At 34.6% G+C, this 18,446-nt stretch overlaps 1 long non-coding RNA gene across 42 annotated transcripts in view; it reads left to right on the top strand.

Annotated features, from left to right (window-relative positions):
- LOC112640759 (uncharacterized) overlaps window positions 1-18,446 on the top strand; it is a 62,374-nt gene that overhangs the window by 33,010 nt on the left and 10,918 nt on the right. For 32 of the 42 annotated variants that reach the window (XR_004816856.2, XR_007411387.1, XR_007411385.1 and 29 more), the window contains one exon: window positions 4,194-4,300. This is a non-coding gene — a long non-coding RNA (uncharacterized LOC112640759). Of the gene's footprint in view, window positions 1-4,193; window positions 4,301-6,542; window positions 6,731-9,968; window positions 10,426-18,446 lie in introns of those variants that run through there. The other 10 variants (XR_007411380.1, XR_003124196.2, XR_007411366.1 and 7 more) reach the window with 7 other exon arrangements.

Below are 18,446 nucleotides of genomic sequence, written 5' to 3'. Positions count from 1 at the left end.
ATGGCTAGAAGATGGTGATGGCTAAAGTCAGACATGGGCAAGTCAGACATGGATTACATTAGTTCTGCATAAAGACATAAGGCCACAGATTCCACCATTCACAGATTCAGCAGCAACCCCCTGCAAAGGGCTTGTGATCAAGACCATTTATGTCTTAGAGATTACTAGTTCACAGAGTAGATCAGACCGGTGACTCCACATCAGAGATCAGGCAACATGAGGACTCTGTGAGGTTTTGAGGTTCTCTTTCTCTTCTGCTGTCAATAAGGATGACATAGAGGTCAATATTCCACATCACCATGGAGAGCAACAGAGAGAGAGATAAACAACTCAGAGAATAAACATTACTTAGGCCAACCTTTGAAGTACATGCATTTAGTGGATTAGAGTAAAATTAAGTATTCCCAGCTGCCCCCTGAGTTGGCCTTGGAGATTAGATCAGTTACACATAAATAAAGGTATTTTCATCAGCAGATGTAGTGCATGATGAGTACATCTTTAATCCAGTTATGCACCTACTCATCTATATTTCCTGCCTACTCCATAGCTCATATGTCCCAACCTAGATCCTTCACTGACTTCCTCATGTAATCACTAATTATTTTTTACTTTTATTGGTATAGTACTTCCCTGATCTTTACTTATGTAAATCACCATATGTACTTCAAAATCAAGCACCTCTCTCCTTCAAAGACTTCACCAAAGACTTCACCATTGACTTCATAAAAAATACTCACTTCTCTAAGATACTGTTTGTGATTATTATCACTCAGTTTAACATAAAATTACAAAAAGCAACATATTTCACCTAATTCTTTCTTTTCTCCCATTTATCTCATATAAAGTATATATAGCCTAGGACCTTTTAGAAGGAAGTATTTTCTCATGAAAGGCAGTGTCCGTTGTCACATCTTAGAGATTTTCTGAGTTTTTCATTGTGTCTATTAGGCTCACTCTACCTAATTAAATACATATCTTTGTGTCTCATTTATTTTCATTTGCATTTTTTACATAATTTCACAGTGATTTGAAGAACTTTGACATGTATGAAATGTATGAAAAGTCTTTAAAACTAGGAGGTGCTACAAAAACCTGACATACTATTAGATTTATTTACTGTTTCAAATTAATATTGTTATTATGAACACTCAAAAGATTCATGCCATTTGATTACACAGCCATATCATAAAACTATTCTTTTAAAAATATTACAAATTAAGTGAAGGGAAAGGTAATTAACAAATAATTGAAAAATTCCATCAATTAATAATTTTACCTCATCAACTTGATACCAAAGTAGTTAACACAAGCTTTTTGCTTTATTGTCTGTCTGATATATTGTTGAAGTGTTTAAGTACCGTCTGATTTCTTCTTTATGTAACTGAAAAACCGACAACTGTGGTTAATTCACTGTCAATCTTGTGTGTTTCTGCACAATTAATCATAATAGCAGAGAAGATATGTCTGATTGAGAAGAGGCAGAAAATGAATATAATGAAGTTTATGATCCTTAAAATAATGCACATTTACCACATCAGTCTTTCTCCGATATGTCTTATATTCACCTTGAAGAAAAAATATAAAAAGATACATATTACATCCTCATTCCATATATTCCCTTTTAACACATATGCACAATAATATTAGTTGAAGTCATTTTATAATTTTTGCAAATGATCTTACTACTATCACCCATCTTCTAAATCAGGTAATGTTTTGCAAATTAAAAACTAGAATATATGTCTTTTAAGTTCTACCTTAGTCACCTCAAATCATAACTATGAATTTAAGAAGGTAAAAAATTGATGGGCATGCTTTGATATGAATCCTATTCATTTTGATTTCATTTCTAAATAATTACACAAATTATCTTTTTTTCCCACTAAGTATTCATAAGAATGAATTATATATGCTTCCTTGGAAATATATTAAATTTCAACCTGCTCATATTATTATGCTGAAGAACATATTATTTAGTATCAAACTTAAAATGTCGATTTAGGACCCAAGTAGGGATTTTAAATAGATGCTATTATAAATGAAGATAATTTGCCTTCAATTAACATTTTCTATTTTTTTGCCACTTTAAGTTTCAAAAGAGATAGATGCATTTATCATACATATATGTGTATAAAGGATATATTACATAGTATATGTCTATATAACATATACAAATATATATTATGCCATAGTTAAAAATACATGTATATGACTGTAGTTAGAAATTGCTCCCTCGGGCACCTGGGTGGCTCAATAGGTTGGATGTCTGCCTTTGGCTCAGCAGGGCATCTGGTTCTCCCTCTGCCCTCCCTCCCTGCTCAGAATACCTATCTCTCTCTCAAATAAATAAATAAGATCTTAAAAAAAATTGCTCCCTCAAAGTGATGCCCCATTACTACCCAAGAAAAAAAGATAAGATCTAAAAAAGATCTTTATATAGTCAAAAGGATGTATTCTTTTATGGTATATGCTAAACTTAGTATGTCTCTTACCATTATAACAGCAAAATAGAATGATAATGAAAATAATCTCACCTGATGAGTTCGTTTCTTTTTCCCCTTTTGGCAATGATATCAAAATATTTAAAATATGTTTTCTTACCTAAGTACTATAAATATTATTTTAAATAAAGCCTCAATATTTTATATACATCTGAGGCTGTTCTAGTTAAAAAGATTAGTTCATCATAGTAGTGGATGTTCATTTACCCACACAATAATTTTTAAGAAATATGATTAGAATTTACTCAGCATAAATTATTTGTACTCATCTCATTACTTGCTGCTTTTGGTGGCTGACATATCTCAATAAATCAATAGTTATGTAGCTTTAAAATTTCTAGTGTTCTGATTGCATGCACCTGATTAATATATTTTGATTTATATACAATATTTAGATTATATATAAAACATCTTGATTAGATATGTTTTATTAAAATGAGATGAGAAAAATTAATAAGGTTGCTTAAGTAAACGCATTTGGAAAGCATGCTCACTGACATTTAAAAAGGATGTTTCCTAATATAAACATAAATAGAAAATTTTAAATGCCGTTTTGGAAAGCAATACTAATAATCTGAGCTTTAATTTCTTACTCTTCACCTCTTGAGCTCATGCTTTCTGTGGAGAATACAGAGTTGATTTGAGAAAACAAGAATTAATCCAAGTGTAAAGTATGTAGTGCTGTTTTGTTGTTTTTATTTTTTTATTATGCAAAAGCCAACATCATGGGAAATTAGGAGAGGATGAGTCCCTGCATAATACTTTTCAGGAGTATAAAAAATTACCTGGCCAAATTTGAATTATGTATTAGAAATCTTTATTTAGCCCTTAACTACCCATTCAAGACTTTTCCCCCTCAAGTAATGCTAGAAATAATCCGAGATGCAAGCTAAGGTTTGTTTCAGAGGCTGTTCATCAGAGTGATATTTATGTGAATGAAAATTCTAAGGGAAACATAAAAGTAATAGTGAACAATGTGGAAATGTTTGACTAATGTGCGGCATAAATGAATAGTTACATAGTAAGTAGAAGTCAAATATTGGTTAGTATTTAATGATAAGTAAAATATTGAAGGCATAATCAGATGAAAATGCAAAGATATAAAACTATGTATGTCATCTTATTCTCAATTACATAAATATAAATTTATGCATATAAGCATAAACACACATATATACACATGTATATTAAAGAAAACAGTTCTTGAAAAGAAATACACAAAGTATTTAATAAGCACTTAATAGGAGAGTCAAAATTTCTTTTTAAATTTAAAATAATCAAATGTATTAAGCCAGTAAATAAATCCACATTGTTTAGAAATTTCTCCCATCCTGTCTATTCCTATAGCTAAATTTGCATTCTTTATATATATTTTAAGGGATGCTTTAATAATCTTAAATTCAAGTATTATTCAATTATACCACTGATCTAGAAATTGAGGTTAAGGAAACTTAAATATGAAAATATAATAAGACCTTTGTGATAGGGAGTTTTAATTTGAAAGTGAGATAGTCACTAATTGGATTCAGAGTTTGAGAAAAAATTATGTGACTAACTTGTCAGAAGTTAATTGATGAAGAAATCCATAGCAGAGTACTTACAATAAAAAATAGATGAACTGAGGCACAAACAAAACATTGGGCCTTGGGGAAAAATGATTCTGAGAATAGACTGTAACTTTTTTATTTGAAGATATGCAGTGGACCAGAGGGTGGAATGTAATGGTGCTCATCAGTGTGTAAGGAAGCATATTTGAAGAGCTGACTTCCTGAATTGTTATGGAGAAGGTGTCAGATAAGGTAAGTTTCAGAAAAAAAACATTACTTATATTTAATTATTTTTAATATATTTAAAGGCTTAATATATCTACACATTACAATTTTGTGTTTTTTCCACTTTGTTTCTTATTTTCAATTATATGTCATCCTGATCTAAATGAAAGTGTCTAGAAACTATGGACTTATACAAATGTGTATAATATTTGATTATAGCACTATTCACAGCATAGAATGGCAAAAGAGTAAAAGAGTCATAGGAATAGTTTTGTGAAGGAGATTAAAGATTTTCTTTCTTCTGATTCTTTTAATGGTACACAAAAGGAAACTGAATACAGAAAAATGTGCCGAGAAAAAAAAATCCCTAAAATGGTTTAAAAAAGATTTCGCCACAAACACTCTACTCCTGTATCTCAGTCCTTAACATAGATAATTGTATGTTCATTTAGTCATCTCTGCAATCACTTTTAAGCTAAATATGTTTGCCTTTAAAAAACTATTCAGAGGAAGCCAAGATGTTAGACTTAGCAGGAAACCTAAGCACCTATTATAAATATGTTCAAAGTACAAGTAATAGAGTACTAGTGTAGTACAAAGTTCTCTAAATATATTCAAAGAAAACCATGTTTAAGATTTAGAGGAAAGTTTGATGGCAGTGACTCAAGAAATCAATGAAATCAAGAAGGGACGAAAATTGTTAAAAAGAACCAAATGAAAATTCTAAAATTGAAAAGTTCAATACCTAAAGTAAAAAAAAAAAAAAAAAAAATCACTGTAGGAGCTCAACAGCAGATTTCATCTGGAAGAAGAAGTAATGAGTAAACTTGAGAATAGCCCAGAAGCAGTTATATAGTCTGAAGAACAGAGAAAAAATGAAGATGGATAGTTCCTCAGAGTACAGTGGGACACCGGGAAGCATGGCACCACACCCATAATGGGTAAACTAGAAGAGAAGAGAGAAAGAGAAGTACAGAAAAATAGTTGAAGAAATAATGACTTAAAACTTTCTGAATTTGAAAAATAAAAACACTAAGAAAATCAGCAAACATCATAGAGGATACCATAACTGATCCTCAACGAGACAGTACAAACTGTTGCAAGACACAAAGAAAAAATCTTGGAAGCAACAAGAAAAACAATTTGTGCAGCAAACCACAGTAAGGTTAGCAACTGACTTATTAGAAATATCGCAGAACTTCCTTAAGGCCTCATATTAGTCGATTGTAAAGTAAGCAGACAGATCTTGTGGTCTTCATTTAGGGTGGTAAATATCATTGTTCTGAAGTTCAGTGTTCAAAAATATCTAACATTCTTGGTTTTTGAAACCAAGTCTATAGAAGAAGAGTGGCTTGTCTGGATCTGGGAGTGAGACAAAACTTGAGAAAATAATCAATATAAGAGTTAAGTGAGGATATCAAGGTTGGTAACCTAAATGGTATGGCTTGAAATGGAGCTGGTGAGCCAGTATACCAGAGCATGGAAGAGATAGGGAGCAGAAGCATATTCCAATGCTTGGAGCAAATGAATGATAAGATCACCTGGAAAGACTTGGAAAGAATACAAATGATCCAGGATTGGATATTTTTTTCTAAAAATATGCACAGATAAACTGGCTTATTCCCATGGTCAAAGTTGGAGTGGTAACAGTGACTCAGTCCCTTATGAATAATAAAGTGATTCAACCTAAGAGACTGGAGATTCCACATAATCTAGTGAAGAGGTGGAAAGGCAAAATAAATATTATTTTTGAAAGACTGAGATGTGCCTGCAATGTCATTCTATGTCAAGAAAAAGCCAAAAAAATTTAAGAAATCCTTTAAAATGTTAGGTATGACAAGGTAACTATCAAGGAAGCAATAAAAGTGCCAGGAATATAGTTTTTTAAGGGACAGTTTTGAAAGTATAGTGAGTAGATGTAGACTAAGAAACAGTATATGTGTGTGTGTGTGTGTGTGTGTGTGTATATATATTTTTTAAGAATTTTAAAACTTAAAAAAAAGAATTTTAAAACTTACTTGAGAGGAGTGGAGGGGTAGAGAGAGGGAGAGGAAAAGCAGGAGCAGACTCCCCGCTGATCATGGAGTCCAAAATGGGGCTCTGTCTCAAGACCCTGAGATCATGACCTCAGCTGAAATCAACAGTCAGACGCTTAACCAACTGAGCCACCCAGGTGCCCCAAGAGTAGATAGATTTTATACTCAAGAAGTTTGGGAAGACCTAAATCAATTATAAAAGACTTACGGAAGATCTCATGTTTATATGTAAGTATTTCTATAGGCTCTAAAGATGTGAGAGAATGAAGTAATTTGTTGGAAGAAAATCATAAGAGAAGTAGGAATAATTCAGAACAAGTGCAGGAAACACCTAGAACAACATGAGAGACATTTTTAATTCTTCTCAAGAAGGCAGCAGTGTGGACTACAGAGGACTTTGTTAAAGTTGTTTAAGAAACAAGTAAGTAAAGAAACAAGAAATATTTAGCCATTTAGTAAAAGAAGAAATGTTATGTACTCTCCAGCATAAAAATAGCTCTGTATTGATCTAAATATTTTTGGATTATATGGAAATGTGTTTCTTGAGAGTAAGAATCTGAGATAGTAAAAACCTGGTGTCTGGTATTATGATTTGTAATACCTCCAAAAATTTGCATTAATGGCTGAACATTCTCCTCTGTGTCTTACTGTTATTTCAATTACATTGTCCCTTCAGTGAATTGTGATAATTTACTCCCAGTCCACATTCAGATAAATTGTATTCTTTGACCTAGAAGCTTTAAGTGTATCATTAGAGTAGACCTGTACTTTGGAAGTTGTGATGGGTAAGCAGGTGAAAGGCTTCTGTCAACCCCAAATCATTCCTTGAACGTAGACTCTCTGTGACACATTCAAAGTCCAAGTGCCAGACATGGGTCTTGAACGTTGAGATGCACACTTTGCATTTTCACCATCTCATTATTTTGACAGGGTGTCTGGAAGAGCTGGGATATACCAGCCGTAACAGGGGTTGTGAAGTTGGCAATGTAAGCACCCAAACACAGAACTCCAGAAAACTCTCTTGGATTGTATTAGTCTGAGAATCCTAGCAGGTTGTGACTCATCAATTAGAGTTTGCCTTATAAGTAAGGAAAACAAGGCCCTAGTATGACACTGCTATTTTGGGGTGGTTCTCATGGCTTTTCATAATTAAATATTTATGTGTAAAGGTGTGTGTAGATACTATATATATATATATGTCTATGTAATATTTATATGTTCATGTGCAGCATATGAATGTAAGGAACCACTAGAGCAAACTTGACACCGAATAACCGAACTCCTGTAAGCATGCCGTGACGCTTTTAGGTTTCAGCCCCGTAGCAACTGGCATTTTGCATCTATGTTGTTTGCTGCACACAGTGTGGAGACTATTAAAATTGTACGGTAATGAATAACCTTTGGTTTCTCTCTCCTCCCCATGTGTGCCTCTTATCCTTCCTTGCTTGCTTCCTGACTTTTCTCCGGATGTCAATGGCCAAGTGCTGGCTCCTTTCCCCTCTCCATCCAAGCTAGCTTTCTGCAGTCACCTAGCTTTACATCCAGATGCCCTCTTCTCCTCACTAGAATGTAATTTTGGTCCTTTATCTTAGCTCAACTAGCATTAATTTGATCAAGCATGTTGACACATTAAATACAATGAAGACCAATTACACACATTGTAGTTAGAACAACCTCCCTGAAATAATCGCAGTGAAGAACATTTGTATTCGTGGAAAGAGGATCTTTATATTTCAAGTCACAAGTCAGGCATTCCATGGAGACGGTGAAATCTGCGTTGGGCAGAAGACTGCATCTGACTTATTTACTACCCACATGTGACAGCGCCTGTCTCACATACGTGCAGAACATGCTGTGTGCAGAAGTAGCCAGGTCTGAATCACGAAACAACACTGTATTCCCTCTCTGTTCATCTGACTTTACTTTGTTACATTTTTTTGGAAAAATTGTCTCCAGGGTTTTTTTTTTTAATTTTTTTTCTTTTATTTATTTATTTATTATAGTCACAGAGAGAAAGAGAGAGGGGCAGAGACATACGCAGAGGGAGAAGCAGGCTCCATGCACCGGGATCCGGACGTGGGATTCGATCCCGTGTCTCCAGGATCGCTCCCTGGGCCAAAGGCAGGCGCCAAACCGCTGCACCACCCAGGGATCCTGTCTCCAGAGTTTTTAAGCATCTCTTCGTTTGTGAGGTCTTTTCTCCACTTTTCCAAGTAGGGAAACTGGCTTTTCTGATTCCCAAATAGGGACATTGGCTTCTTCTGTTTTGGGGTCGATCACTTTAGCAGAGTGCAGGCCATAGGGTGTGCTCTATAAATATCTGGTCAATGAAAACAGAATTCTTACACCAGTGAGTTTTAGAAAGAGTTTTTAGGGACGCCTTTGGCCCAGGTCGTGATCCCAGGATCTGGGATGGAGTCCCTCATTGGGCTCCCTGCAGGGAGCCTGCTTCTCCCTCTGCCTGTGTCTCTACCTCTCTCTTTCTGTGTGTCTTTCATGAATACATAAATAAAATCTTTAAAAAAAAACGAAATAAATACTTTTAAAAACCTCTGAAAAACATAAATTTGTGAGGAGCTAAGCTGAGCTGGGAAGACCTGAATTCTCAAGTGTTCAAGTAGCTGGTCAAAGCAGCAAATCCGAAATGAAAGTAACAATGAAACCTTTAATAACTTACTGTGATTGCACAAACAAAAGCTAAAACCAGAGGTGGTGCCTACTTGCCCTGTTCCATCTCTCCCATCCCCGTGAACATGAACTAGTACACAGGTGAGGGTCCGGTGGATCAGCAGATGCCCAGGGAATTCTGAACAAAAGACTCCTGCAGTTTTATGGACCCTGGGGCCTGGGGATAAGGAGGTAGGAGAGGCTTAGAGAGTGAAAGTACCGAGTACTAGATCAGAGAGGAGAAAGGTCTTCAGTATTTCCTCTCTTCCCCCTACCTCCTAAGGTCCCAGATAATGAGATATAGGAACGAAAGTGCACAGGCAAAGAGTGCAAATATGTGGATATGCAAATTCATCGAAGGGCCTGTGTCCTTGATGGTGACTTTCTAAGAGACTCTAATGTGCTGGCTCTGCACCAGGTCTGGAGTGAGGATGCACAGCTTTCCCCCAGGAAGCCGGCTAGGACAGTCTCTGTACTAGTCTCTGGTCAGGCCTGAAAAATCACACACAGAGTTTTCAACTAGGTATCAGGCTTCTTAAATTCCAAGTGAACTGTTGAAATCTGCATACATTTTTCAAGGCCTGTTTGGGAGTATTCTCTGTTAGGGGCTCATTGAGTTTCACTTGTCTTTAACCTTTCTTCTGGGTAGAAAAACATTAAAATACACTGCGTGGACTGTGAACGTTTTTTCTACAAATACACAACGGTGAAGGCATACATCATTCTAAAAAAAACAGTATATATGCTTCTCCCTTATGAAACAGCTTACGTAAATAGAATCCTGAATCTTTTCAGTTGCTTTAAGGCAGCAGGAAAAACCTTGCTTAAGAGAATTGCAACATTCAGTGTTCTGTAGCAAGTCATATTCTCTTTCAATCCTCCTTATTTATACTAAACGCAAGCAAAGTATTTACTTACCTAGTTTTGACACTTCTCATAATAGTCTCTTCTTCCTAATTTTGAAAAGAAAATATAATATTTTCTCTTTACAGGTTTATTGTATAGAAAAATAGTACTGCAGCCCTGAAGACTAGAAGAAAGTAATTAGACATGTAGAGCTTTAAATATTTGGAGGCGCATCTGGGATAAGTGATGGCTTAGTCACTCTTCACACTTTCCTGACACTCAAGATGATGCTTAGTTTGCACCTAATAAATAGTCAAGAATGCATAAATGAATGGATGAGCTCCCTCGTTTTGCTGGGTTTTGTGCCCATCATGAATCTCTCCAGGGAACGACTTTGCTCTGACATCCAGTGCTGTTATCACATAACTCTGCATGTTCTTCTCCCACTTTCTATCCAGCTTGTAGTTGCAAATACAGTATCCTCTAAAAAGGTGGAAAAAAAACTTGGCAGTTATACAAAAAGCTGAGACTGTTTCTACTTAGGAGGAAGCTATTTTATATTTGTTAAAAACATGTATATAGAGGAAGATAGCTCTAGATTTGAGTCTCAGCTGTACCGTTTCAGTTTTGCTACAAAAAATAAAAAGTAAACCATCTATTTTTCTCCTCAGATGTTTTTGAGATGATTAAATATATAACGAAAACAGAACTTCTGGTGAAGTCGGAATTATAACTACTAGAATTCGGCTTTAGACACACTCTAGTCAAAACCTCAATATGTACAGCATAGTGACTATAGCTAATAATACTCCACTTTGTACTTGAGATTTGCTAAGAGAGTCGACCTTAACTATGCACAGTAACTATGTGAGGTTGTGGATGTGTTAATTTACTTGCGGTAATCATTGTGAAATGGGAACTCCCATACCTCCACTTCTGTGCTGCCTCACCTGACCCTTGACTCATGCAAAGTTCCATGGGGGAAAATGGCACAGGATGAGTCTGTTCTTCCTTTGGTTTTAGGATATTGCTTATATCATTGCAGGAAGTGAGTTGAGGTGACCCTCTCCTTCTTGGCTTGTTGCTTTAACTGACTACTTTGATACCTGACAGCTCAACTGTTCCAGCTCAGCTGAGCTCCTGACGATAATCAGAAATTGAATTGAAAACCTCCTCTGTGCCAAGTAAAAAAATATTTAATCTCATATGACACTCATACCTTCCTACAGAATAAGCAAGATGATTTTACAGTTGAATCTATGCAACACCACAGGATGCACCCCAAATCCAGGGCACCTGACCAATATTGGTTTTCAGGCTGTGTCTGTGTCTCCCCTAAATTGGAACATTATAGACCCCATAATCCTAGGCAGTAGGCACAGCTTTGTTCAGCCTCATATCATTGGTAAGGAGTCCTGTCCCAATTTTTTGCAGTGAATTTCATCACATATTTGCTTTTCTTATTTCTTTACCATGAAGGCATCGAGCTCTTAGCGACCTGCTTTTGCTTCAAGATTCATTCTCCTCATTTTGTTTGTTTGCTTTGTTTTTAGTGAAGATCTTTTTCTTGATTTCTGAAAATGACTATGTCTTTTTATATTGTCTTTTATAGTTTGTTTTCTCTTGGGATATATTGATACTTATTTGTCAGTAATTATTTGTTTGCTTGTGTTTATCTTTTGGTATTGAACAATGATGATTTTTGGGCTGTAGTTACCAGAACTACAACATCCACATAATTAAAGTGTTGCTGAATTAAGAATTAGAAGCAATCATATATTTTACTCATAATTCTTAATGAAGAACAATTAACCAGTATTTTTTGGTCTAAAACAATTGTGCCTTTTTTAAGTTGCAGAATAATTGATATAGAATATATTTAATTCAGGTGTATATCATAGTGATTCAATATATTTTTTAAAGATTTTATTTATTTATCATGAGAGACACAGAGAGAGAGAGAGGCAGAGACACAGGCAGAGGGAGAAGCAGGCTTCATTCGGAGAGCCCGATATGGGACTCGATCCTGGGACTCCAGGAGTCAAAGGCAAGTGCTAAATCGCTGAGACACCCAGGCACGCCAAAATTTTTTATTACAAAATGATCCCCATAAAAGTCTAGTTATCATCTGTCCCCATACAAAGTTATGATAATATTATTAGCTACAATTCTTGTGCTCTACATTATAACATCATGACTTATTTATTTTATAACTGGAAATTTGTACCTCTTAATCCTTTTCATCTATGTTGCCCACCTCAACCACTCCCCAATCTGGTAACCAAGAGTTTCCTGTATCAATGGATCTGTTTATGTTTTGTTTTATTTGTTTGTTTTCTTTATCCAGTCATCTTTCAGTACACACTGAGCTTGCTTCCACATCTTGGCTATTGTAAATAATACTGCAGTGGACATAGGGGTGCATATTTATCCTCAAATAGATATTTTCATTCTTTGCTGAATACCCAGAGGTGGAATTGCTGGATCAAATGGTAGCCCTATTTGTAATTTTTTGAGGGAACTCCATAATATTTTCCTAGCATTTGCACCAATTTACATTCTCACCAACAGTGCATGAGGGGTCCCTTTTATTCACATCTGGGCCTACACTTGTGATTTCTTATCATTTTGATAATACCATTCTGACAGGTGTGAGATGATATCTCATGGTGGTTTTGATTTCTATTTCCCTGTCTCTTTGGAAAAATGTTTATTGAAGTTGAGTTGTTTGGATTTTTTGATATTAAATTCTTTATAATTTTGGATGCTCACCCCTTGTTGTGTATATGATTTGCAGGTATCTTCTGTTAAATAAGTTGCCTTTTCATTTTGTTGATGGTTTGCAAAAGCTTTTTAGTTTGATATAATTTCATTATTTTAGGTTTTGTCACCTTTGCTTGAGGAGACTAGCCCAAAAATTTTTTGCTAAGACCAATGTCAAAAGCTTATTGCTTATGTTTTTTTTTTCTAAGAATTGAATGATTTCTGGCATATATGCAAGTCTTTAATTCATTTATTTTTCCATGTGGTATAAGAAAGTGGTCCAGTTTCATTTTTTTGCATGTAGCTGTTCAGTTTTCACAACAGCAATAACTGAAGAGACTTTTGCCCACCTTATTTTCTTGCCTCTTCTGTTGTAGATTAGATGAGCATGTATGTGTGGATTTATTCCTGGGCTCTAGTCCATTCCATTGATCTGTGGGTCTGTTTCGTGCCAGTACCATACTGTTTTGATTACTGTATATTTGTAGTATAGTGTGAAATCAGAGAGTACGATACCTCCTACTTTGCTGTTCTTTTTCAAGATTGCTTTGGCACTTGTGCCCTTTTTCTTATTATATAACTATAAATGTCAATTTTCAATACCACACACATTTTCTTAGTCCCACTCCCATACATTTCAAATAAATTCATGTTAAAAGATACCTTTTTAGAATTTGTAACTTTAAATTTGATAATAAAAAAGAATCTTTGAGGAAATATGGAATTTCATAATTAGAAGGAAACTTTACATATGTTCTAGCTATAAGAACTACGTAAGGAATATTTTATCTAATTTCTACTCATTCTATCCTATTAATTCTCATTTTCCTAGCATTCATTGGTCTCTAGTACATTTCAATCAAGTACATTGCCAATTAAATAAAGCTATTGAAATGTAATTATAAAAAATATCACGTAACTTCTATCTTTAAATTTTAATGCTACACATTATTATAAATCCCTAGGGAGATTAAGCTGTATGTATAAACGATAGTAACTCTGATGTTTTTGAACTCAGTTTTTGAATATTGTTCTGTGAGATGTTTAATTAGAGATAATAAAAATAAGTTAACCTTCAAAAATTCTTAAGGCACTATGCTCAGTGAAGGAACTCAGACATGAAAGAACACATATTGCATGCTTTTATTTATATGGGCTGACCAGGAAAGACAAATATGTAGAGATAGAAAGTACATGGCTACCTAGGAAGAGGAGTGGAAATGAAGAATGACAGTAACTGGCCACAAGATTTCTTTTTAGGATGATGGAAATGTAAAATTTGATTTTGATAATATGTGGTGATGCCTTTCAAATTCTATAAATATGCCAAATTCATTGAATTGTCAAAACATGTGTATTTTGATAGAAAAAAATGATATAAGATAGTTTGGCAATAAAAAGAGAACACACACTTTATGGCTTTAGAGTGGAATGGACTTGGGTTCAAGTCACAGCTGCACCATCAATTGGTCATCTGACCTTGAACAATTTTTTTTAAAGATTTAGTTTATTTATTCATGAGAGACACAGAGAGGCAGAGACACAGGCAGAGGGAGAAGCAGGTGCCATGCAGGGAGCCCAACATGAGACTGGATCCTGGGCCTCCAGGATCAGGCCCCAAAGCTGAAGGCAGGCGCTAAACCACTGAGCCACGAAGGGCTGTCCAACCTTGAACAATTTATTTCACTTCTCTGCACCTTAGTTTTCTCATCTCTAAAATGGTAGTAAAAGTACCTACCCTGAAATGATGAATTAGAGCTCATGGAGATAAAGTAGATAAATATGTTGTATCTTTTCTAGCAAAGGAAAAGGATTCAGTTAATGGTATAAGATCTGCTTGAGATACTTGGCATGTCTTTCTCTAGGAAGGTAAAACTGGTCTCTTGAATCCACATCGTTTTTTTGTTTGTTTGTTTGTTTTTTGTTTTTCTGTAATAAACATGAGGAGCTAGATCTAATTCTCCCTGTCAAATTTTACTTATTTTTCTTGCTCTACACTATTGAAAGTTGCCAGCATTGTTTTCTCAGTTAAAAAAGAAAAGAAAGAAAAGAAAAGAAAAGAAAAGAAAAGAGAAAAGAAAAGAAAAAAAGAAAAGAAAAGAAAAGAAAAGAAAAGAAAAGAAAAGAAAAGAAAAGAAAGAAAAGTTCTTCTGCCCTGTGAGGATGGACATTGCATACCAGACTGAATATTAATACAAGAAGGGTGAGTTTAAAAAAAAAAAAAAAAAAAAAAAGAAGGGTGAGTTTTAATGCTGCTGTCCTTGTTGGCATTGTTGGCACTGTTGAAATCTTACTTACAGAAAGGAGACAGCAGTAGTATCCCATTAAAACTTAACTACAATTTGAACTGCTCAATGCCTTCTGCTCGCATCTTTGTGAATACATTTGATATAAGGGCTCCATGAGAAATGAAAAGTGCTGAGGCTCTAATTTAAAAATGTTGTTTCTCTTGGGCTAACAGGCACTACAGTTAATTTCAACTATTGGCAGTAAACAACTCCAATGTGAGGACTATTAAGCTGCAATCATTTTAAGAAAGCTTCCAGGGTGACAGAGCCTATGGTGCCAGCAACACATTGAAAAGACTGAAGCCACAAATACTAAGAAAGCACAACGGAGATCCATGGATTAATGAGATATAATCATGCAGTTCAGAGGAACAAAACTTCATAGCCTGTTTTACTGGATGTGATTTTGTTAAGTGTGCCATTAAATTTGAAAGAAAGGCATTAGCTAGTCTTTGTCCCTGTATCTACGTGTTTCTGAATTAAAAATAAAGAACATACTCAGTTGTAAACTCTCAGGATGTTCTAATGTGAAAAAAGTGATAACTCTTTTCCCTTGATGTTTCCACTACTGTCTCTCTTATAAAAACCCAAAGAGATTTTGTAATACAGACACTAAATTGATTCAGATATGGTAATGCTGCATTTCAATACTTTTTATCTTTTGTGTACTCAGAAATATTAAAAATCAAACACTTCTAAGCACTTTTTCCCCCTACTCCCACAATGACACTTTAAACTGTTTGGTGGTTTCTAGGCAAGGTAATGTTGTGGCTGCTTCGTGCCATAGCCTTAGGCTGCAAATGCTCTGAGTCCTCCAATTCTATCCTTCAAAATCGTTTAAACGTCTCAGTGCTTTGTTGAGTAGCAGCACTGACTCTCGCATTAAGGCTCAACCATGTGAGCATCCCCAATAATTAGCAATCTTTCAGCTTTTAAATAGCACATTGCCAATGAAACTTATGAAATGCAGATCTTATTTTGTGTTAAGTACAAACACTGCTGCTTTTCCAAAGACTGTAATGAGTCAGAATCCAAAAGACAGATAGAAAGATAAAAAATAAAATCGAGAATGAACTCATCCTCAGGGATTAAGTATATTATTGATTACATATTCATATTATCCTAGCAATAACCGGCATCAATTTAATAAATTGAGATTGTTTATATTTCATTACTGTTGAACTATTTTTCTGAATATATTTTGCAGAGTTCACTTTTTAGAGTATGGTACCTGGAGTATTATCTTTTGAATTTTTCTGTTTCTGAGTTTGCATATATACCTTAGAATAAACACATAAGTCAGAGTTAGAAAGATTGCCCCTAACTATGGGTATGCCTATGATGGGGGCAATGAAGATGATAATGAAGATTTATGGTTTATTTTTAATTATGTTTTAAAAGCCTTTATTTTTTAGAGCAGTTTTAGGCTTATAACAAAATTAAGAGGAAGGTACAGAGATTTTCTTTATAACCTCTGCACAGCTTCTCCCATTACCAACATCACTCACTGGCATGGTACATTTTTTACCAAGGAGAATCCTACCTTGATACATCATAATCACACAAAGTCTATAGTTTACCTTAGGGTTCACTCTTGGTGTTGTATATTCTATGGATTGAACAAATGCATAATGAAAAGTCATTATAATTTTATAGAAAGTATTTTCACTGCCCTAAAAATCCTGTTCTCCGTCTATTCATTTTCTACCACCACAGCCAATGTGTACTTTTTACCAGACTGCAAACTATTAATTTTCCATGAACTATCTTATTTAGACCTTACAGCAAACTCCCTAGTTACAATTCAGTGGGCATGGAAGTCATCTCATCTGATCCAGTGCAAACAGATTCTTTCCTTTGCAAATTTGGCATTGATTTGGGGTAGATTGCAGAAATGGTTGATAAAAACTAGTAGGGCTATTACTAGACATTATGCTATGTTTATGTTTTTCCTGTGTGCAAAGAGAAGAATTAAATCATGCATACTGGGAAACATAATAAATTAGAAGCAAAAATATAATGCTTAAAGAGAAAAAAAAACGCTGGGTTCTAGCTTTCTGATGATTTTCTAGTTTTTGACATTTGTGAGACTCTATTATATTTGAATTACAAGAGATATTTCAACATGTTTCCCTTCTTTACACTTGCTTGAATTCTGTTATTTGTGGTCCACAAAACCTTGCCTGAAGCTAGTATTTTGATTTTATGTATTCATATATCTATTATCTATCTATCATCTATCTATCTATCTATCTATCATCTATCTATCATCTATCATCACCTATCTATCATCTATCTATCCACACATACATAAGTCCAACATTTCTACCATCATTTCAGATGACTGATATTTGTATTCCAAAGTAGACTGAAGTTAATTAGTCCAACCAAAAACTATATAATGACAGCAACGGCAACAAAATCAATGGTCAATATGCTTAGAATATACACACCATTCATTTGTTATTGCATTTGGGATCTTAAATAAATAATTTACCACCATTTGTAGATTAGTTTCCTAAACCATCTCGGTAGATATCAAATTATATAAGTAGTTTCAATAGTGTTTAGACTTGTCAGAGAGTTATACAAAGGAATCTTAAGAATTGGCTGAAAGGGCCAAGTGGGTAAGAAGAGTGAATGGATGGGGCTCTTTTGTCATCTGAAGGGTCCTGTTTTTATACATACACACATACTCTCACAAGACTTATGATACTTACACATAAATATATGTATTTGTAAATTCTATGTGAAAATAAATGATTCCCCTGCTTCAAAATTACTGACCTTGTAATCTCTGAAATATGTTCTATTAATATTCTGTGTTTTTTTTTTTAAATACAAGCAAGTGCAGCATTCACATAACCTATGTGATTGAGAAGAAAAGTTTTAAGGAACTAAACAGAGGCTAGTCCTCACCAGTGGGCATCTTTTAAGTCTAAATCTCTTTCCTGTAGTTAGGAGCAGGCTTTGAAATTAGAAAGAGAAATCCAGGAATAGCTGGAGGGCTTGTTCAGGTCTTGAAGAAGTGTAAACTATCTAAGACCTGTGACCAGGAGTACTTCGGAAAATAAAAAGTGTTCTTTTTCTTTAGGCTTCAATTGGCTTCAATGAATTTTTTTCCAACTAAGACCCAGAGTTGTTTCTTAGCCATGAAAAGGTATAATTAATTTTTTTCATAGGTTTTAAAAGGCAATACAAACAGTGATAAAATAAAGAACAGTAGCTGCAGAGAGTATTTTGCAGTTAAGATAGCAAGTGTTCCTATAAAATAATTAGATACTGAACAAATAGCTAAGTGTCTTTTTTCCCTTTCAAACTTCATACAATTAAAAAATTAATTAATACAGCTAGAACAAGGAGAATGGTATAGGCCATTAAGAGAATGAGTTTTTTTTTATTAGCAAATAAAAAAAAAGATAATATGGGAGATAACATCATGAAAGACAAAAGATAGGATGCCCCAGCAATCAGTCCCTTCACCAAAACTACCGAGCTGGCAAGAACTGTCTAAAGAGAACTAAGAGAATGAAAAAATAAGCCACAGACTGGGAGAAAATATTTGCCAAAGAC

Source organism: Canis lupus, chromosome 6 (assembly GCF_003254725.2).
Source record: "Canis lupus dingo isolate Sandy chromosome 6, ASM325472v2, whole genome shotgun sequence".
Classification (NCBI taxonomy): domain Eukaryota; kingdom Metazoa; phylum Chordata; class Mammalia; order Carnivora; family Canidae; genus Canis; species Canis lupus.
Note: the sequence above shows the minus strand (reverse complement) of the source record. Positions and strands in the feature narration are given on the sequence as shown.